This window comes from Perca flavescens, chromosome 7, assembly GCF_004354835.1.
Source record: "Perca flavescens isolate YP-PL-M2 chromosome 7, PFLA_1.0, whole genome shotgun sequence".
Taxonomy (NCBI): Eukaryota; Metazoa; Chordata; class Actinopteri; order Perciformes; family Percidae; genus Perca; species Perca flavescens.
In genome coordinates this window covers 19,221,082-19,226,818 of record NC_041337.1, presented here as the reverse complement: position 1 = coordinate 19,226,818, position 5,737 = coordinate 19,221,082, and the positions used below count along the sequence as shown (strand labels likewise).

Genomic DNA, 5,737 nt, shown 5'->3' with positions numbered 1-5,737 from the left:
CATATAAATTTGACGTCGCAGGATTATGACGTTCTTCTTGGACACGATTCTTTAGCGGTCGGTACGTGAATCCTTTTAGCTGTTGGTATCAGAATCCAAGTTAATCATCATTTTTTTAAATCAATCGAACTAATCTTTTACATTGTCCCTTTGTTTTTCAGCATTCCCTTCTCAACATGAGGGCGAAGGTTTGTGTTTTATGTCCTTATGATCAAATAATTGTACGTTCCAGTGGTGCTAACATTTGCTAGCTAACGTTAGCAGCACGCACATTAGCTTTCAGCTGTACAATTCGCGTATTGCAATTTGTATGCCTTTTTAGTGTTAAGTTGAATACATGTATATGTCTTCAGAAATGCATTGATTAAACGAGGAATTAATTTAACGTTGTCTCTATTTCGCAGTGGAGAAAGAAGCGCATGCGCAGGTAAGAATGCATGGCGCATGTTTTTGTGCAGTAGTTTTAAGTCTTTTTACACCGTGATGAAAATAATTTCGGCTGATTGTTTCGTGTAATTACTTTTTATAGGCTGAAGCGTAAAAGGAGAAAGATGAGGCAGAGGTCCAAGTAAACCGTTGTCTCCATGGCTGTGAAGGCACATGTTGCCAGCAAACCAGGCCGGCGAGCACAGCTGAAGACCCAGGACCCTCCCGTTGTCAAGTCTGTCAGTGGTGCCCATTTCAACCTGAGGCAACAGAGCTGAAGCAGCGGATTGATGCTGGAGAGCTGATTCAGGACCTGCTGGATGACAGACTTTTCTTTTTCTTTTTCGGGATATACTGGACTCATTGTTCTTAATTCCTCAACTTTTGTCTTTTGTTTATACTGTGATTAAATGTTTTGGTTTCTAAAACTGCAGATCTCGGTTTTTCTTTTTTAAACTAGCTTTTTGCATTTAAAATGTGTTCTTATGCGTTTGGTGGTGGTTAAAGAACCTTTTCAGGAGGTGGTATATATTTTGTCTCAAAACTGTTAAAGCACCCAGAGTCAAAAGGCTATTTTCATGAAAGACATTTTGAAATGTCCCTGTAGGAAAAGCACGGGTCTAAAAAAAAAAAAATGGCTAAAGTGTATTTAGCTGCTTAGGTTCAAGGTCCTGGTATTGTTCATGGCTGACTGGGACCCTTGACCTGAACAGTAAAATGGTATTAAACTTGTGCTTTTCGTACCCGGACAGTCAACCTGTCTCCTGTTAAAAGTGACTGGAGCAGTCCCTAAACCAGGTAACCGCGCTGACTGATTCACCTTCAGAGTGCAACTAACCAGTGATGGAGGAATGATTCAGGACCTATACCAGTGTGAACAAACAAAGGAAAACCTGCTTTCATAATTAGACTTGGATAAAATGACCTGGTATTCCCAACAAAATGTAATATGCAAATTTCTTAAAACATCCACATCCTGTGTGAATGCTGTAATCAGGGCTCATTCAAGACAAACCTGTTTACTTGAAGGTTGTCCAATAATACATGCTTTACTTTGGCCAAGGTGATTAGAGCTGTGGCTGGAAAACACTAGAGGATAGCATTATCTTTCTCCATATGATTTTACAAACTAATGCATCCTGGAAACTCAAGAAATACTTTTATTCAAGGCAGGTAAGTATGGCACAAAACCGTTAAATCTCCTCTACAATAATTATTCTGACTGGGACAAAAAGCACTAGTAAAATTGGGGTCCAATGAGAACGTTTCAAGACCGGAACCTCATGTGGACATCAGGTTTTAGAAGAGGCATAACATTTTTGATTCCCTATCTAGAAGGTCCAGCTTTCGACAAAACTGATCCTGTCAGTCATAGCATCAGTGTACTTGGATAAGAAATAACTGATGTGTCAATGCTAAGTTTCATCTGTAACTTGAATTATGATCCTTTTGTTTTCTCAACTCTCCTGGAGGTGCTGATGTAGGTGTGTGCTGGCAGAACTCCAAGAGCCTGTCTCACTGACCTTAACTAAGTGGAGGAGGATGTACACAAATAGATAATGTAAGTTAAAGAGCGCTGGTGACTCTAGACTTGTTTAATTGAAAGAAAAAAAAAAGACAAAACTGTTGGCTGGAGGCAGCATGGCCTATAAGGACTACATTATGTCTTAACTCTGTGGTATAGGTAATAATAGGCTATCGGCGCATTTGGTCTTGCTTTACAAAGTAACCAATTAAAAACACTTCAAATAGCCTCTGCTGAGTTTGCAATTCTAGCAACTAAAAACGTAAAGTTATATTAATGCTGAATATTCTGTGTGAAGTAATCACTATCATGAGCTGAACTATAGCCTATGTTGCAGTAACAGTTGCACACTAACAGTTACACATTTGTACATTATAACACAAAAACAAGAGTCAAGTTAGACTTTCACTTGTCCATTCAATTTACAGCTTTTCTTGCTGCACTAAATACATTTGCATTGTTGACAATAATTCCACACAAACAATTATTGGCAAAGCAAATCTTGACATTAGGCCCAGTTTGACATGTCATCTGTCTTACATTGTGTATCATTTCAACATCACAGATAAGACTCATCATCCGGTGACTGCTACTGTATTTCTGCTTCTGCCTTGTGGAAACAGAACAGCTTTCATCAGAAATGTTTCATTACTGGGCACCTGGCTACCTCAGGTAGTCTTTAGCTGTCCTATATAGATGAATGCCCAAAGAATAATCTAAAATAAAAACTGAGATGCAATGATGGAGTTGTTTATTGAACTTGTTTCTTACTGTTGACAGCCTTGCTAAACATGTGAACAAAGTGGGTTATAGTTATGGGCTGGGAGGCATTTTTTTGTGATTGGTACAGATTTATAGGAAACATCAATATTTTTTATGAACACAGCATGGCCTATACGGACTACATTATGTCTTAACTCTGTGGTAAAGGTAATAATAGGCTATTGGCACATTTGCTCTTGCTTTTCAAAGGCTAACTTTCTATGTGCACTTTAATGGTAACCAGTTAAACTAACTAAATATTCTTATTATAAGCAAATCTTGACATTAGGCCCAGTTTGACATGTCATCTGTCTTACATTGTGTATCATTTCAACATCACAGATAAGACTCATCATCCGGTGACTGCTACTGTACTTCTGCTTCTTCTTCTTCGATGCAGCGGCCGCGGGTTCGACTGCAGCCCTTTGCTGCATGTCGTTCCCCCTCTCTCTCCCCTTTTGTGTCTTCAGCTGTCCTATATAGATGAATTCCCAAAGAATAATCCCAGAAAAACTGAGATGCAATGATGGAGTTGTTTGTTGAACTTGTTTCTTACTGTTGACCGCCTTGCTAAACGTGAACAAAAGTGGGTTATAGTTCAATTCAATTTTATTTATAGTATCAAATCATAACAAGAGTTATCTCAAGACAGTTTACAGATAGAGTAGGTCTAGACCACACTATAATTTATAAAGTCCCAAAAATTCTAGTAATTCCCCCAAGAGCATGCATAGTGTGACAGTGGCGAGGAAAAACTCCCTTTTAGGAAGAAACCTCGACCAGACCCAGGCTCTGATGGTGCCGGTTGGGGATGTGATGAACAGTGGCAATAACAGTCACAATAAAGATAATGGAACAGTGACTAAAAAATGGTAGTCGTAGTAGTTTGTGTCATGGTAGGGCACTGCAGGGCATTAACAGTATGTAGCGTGGCACAGCAGGGCATAGATGGATGTAGCAGGGTTCAGCAGGACACAGCAGGACACAGCAGGGCACCGCAGAGCGTAGCAGGGTGTAGTGAAGCAGGACCACGGCGACAACTGCAACCAAGATCTTGGTGCCATCCTAATTCAAGGAAATATGCTGGAAAAAAGAAGCATAAAGACTCCGGGGAGTAAACTCCCCAGAGCTAGGTTAGTAACAAGCATTTCTGGATCTCCTTACCCCCTAACTATATGCTTTATCAAAGAGGAGGGTTTTCAGTTCATTCTTAAATGTGGTGACAGTGTCTGCCCCCCGAACCCAGACTGGGAGCTGGTTCCACAGGAGAGGAGCCTGGTAGCTGAAGGCTCTGGCTCCCATCCTACTTTTAGAGACTCTAGGAACCACAAGTAGCTCTGAATTCTGGGAGCGCAGTGCTCTAGTGGGACAATAAGGTACTAAGAGCTCTTCTAGATATGATGGTGCTAGACCATTTAGAGCTTTGTAGGTCAAGAGAAGGATTTTGAATTCAATCCTGGATTTTACAGGAAGACAATGCAGAGAAGGTAATACAGGAGAAATATAATATATTTTCTTAGTTTTTGTCAGAACACGTGCTGCAGCATTCTGGATTAGCTGGAGAGTATTAAGGGACTTATTTGGGCAACCTGATAGTAAGGAATTACAGTAGTCCAGTCTGGAAGTAACAAATGCATGGGCTAGTTTTTCTGCATCGTTTTGCGAGAGGATGTTCCTAATTTTGGCAATGTTACGAAGATGAAAAAAGGTTTTTTATCCTTTAACGCCCATTTAAATTTAAATTTTAAATGGGCGTTAAAGGATATAGCCTGATCAAAAATAGCTATGGGCTGGGAGGCATTTGTTGTGATTGGTACAGATTTCTAGGAAACATCGATATTTTTTATGAACACAGTCAAACCAGATAAAAAAAAACATTGTAATACCAGTTTGGAGGTTTCCTATATAAACAAAACAGGAATGTGACAAGCCACTTCATTATCTGGCTACTGTCAGATTGTGGCACTGAACTGGTATGACTTCTTTACGTTTTAATTATGTTGGTATCAGGTCATAGGATGTTGTAGTTTCAATAGCTGTCCAACATGCTTAATCTGAATTAAACCAATGGATTGTTGTCATTGTCCAACATTTGAAACATGATATAATGCCAAGTCATTCAGAGATATGAAAACAACATAAACACCCAGAAAGCCTATAATGTTAAATTACACATTTATATGTATATGTATATGCTACACGTCCAAATTGGACATGGACATTTCTCTCATATTACAAATATGAGAGAAAATGGTTAGAATATGTAAAAATATGTGGACGTGTGGGACAATGCAAACGTATTTCATTTGGTTTCTATGCCATAGAATTTATGCAGCTATTGTAGGCCTATTTTAGCTCTAAATCTTATTGAATCTCATACTGAATTCTCAAATTTAAAAAAATGACATATATGTAGGCTACAGTCTACTTTTCTACTTTTAGGCCATTAGCTGTGATTAATATATAACCCGGTTATTACTGCTTGACTGACTGCATGACTGTGTCTTCATGTATCTGTTTACATAAAGGATCATCACACCTTTCACCCTCTGAGCAATTACAGTATCCAGGCAACCAGGGAGCCTGGTTTGTTTTAGTTGTCAAGCATAAAGTAGGTCTATTAGCTATTAGCAAACGTGGAAAACCACTGCCTAAAACACACATGCAGGCAAACTACATGAGGCTGGGCTAAAGTAGAATGATGCAAAATGCATTTAGCTAGTGCGTAAACATTGCGTTAGTGACATTTGGCGCATATATCCTGGTGGCGTCACGACTCTGTCGCTTGGATTCTCTCTTGCAGAAAGTGATCCCCACGGCAGCAGATGTATGCAATACGATAAAGCAGCTAATACACCTGTCTGTCAACAAAACTGTTGGCGCTGTCATGCTCAGTTGTAAAAGCTGCTGCAATGGGGATGAGCGCTTGCGCACGCAACAGGATTCTATCCGGTTATGTAAAAAAGATAACGGGTTTAGCAGCCGGCAGGCTACAGTATTTTGGGCGTAGTGGTTGCTTTAGTT

The 5,737-nt window shown here is 39.6% G+C and overlaps 2 long non-coding RNA genes across 2 annotated transcripts; both read left to right on the top strand.

Moving 5' to 3' along the window:
• On the top strand, positions 1-854 carry LOC114559178 (uncharacterized). Its single transcript, XR_003693029.1, has 4 exons — positions 1-61; positions 162-188; positions 405-427; positions 530-854. It is a non-coding gene; the product is annotated as an uncharacterized LOC114559178 (long non-coding RNA).
• Positions 855-1,449: 595 nt separating this feature from the next.
• Positions 1,450-2,605, top strand: LOC114558196 (uncharacterized). The gene is made up of 3 exons (XR_003692935.1): positions 1,450-1,599; positions 1,899-1,987; positions 2,517-2,605. It is a non-coding gene; the product is annotated as an uncharacterized LOC114558196 (long non-coding RNA).
• The last annotated feature ends 3,132 nt before the right edge of the window (positions 2,606-5,737 follow it).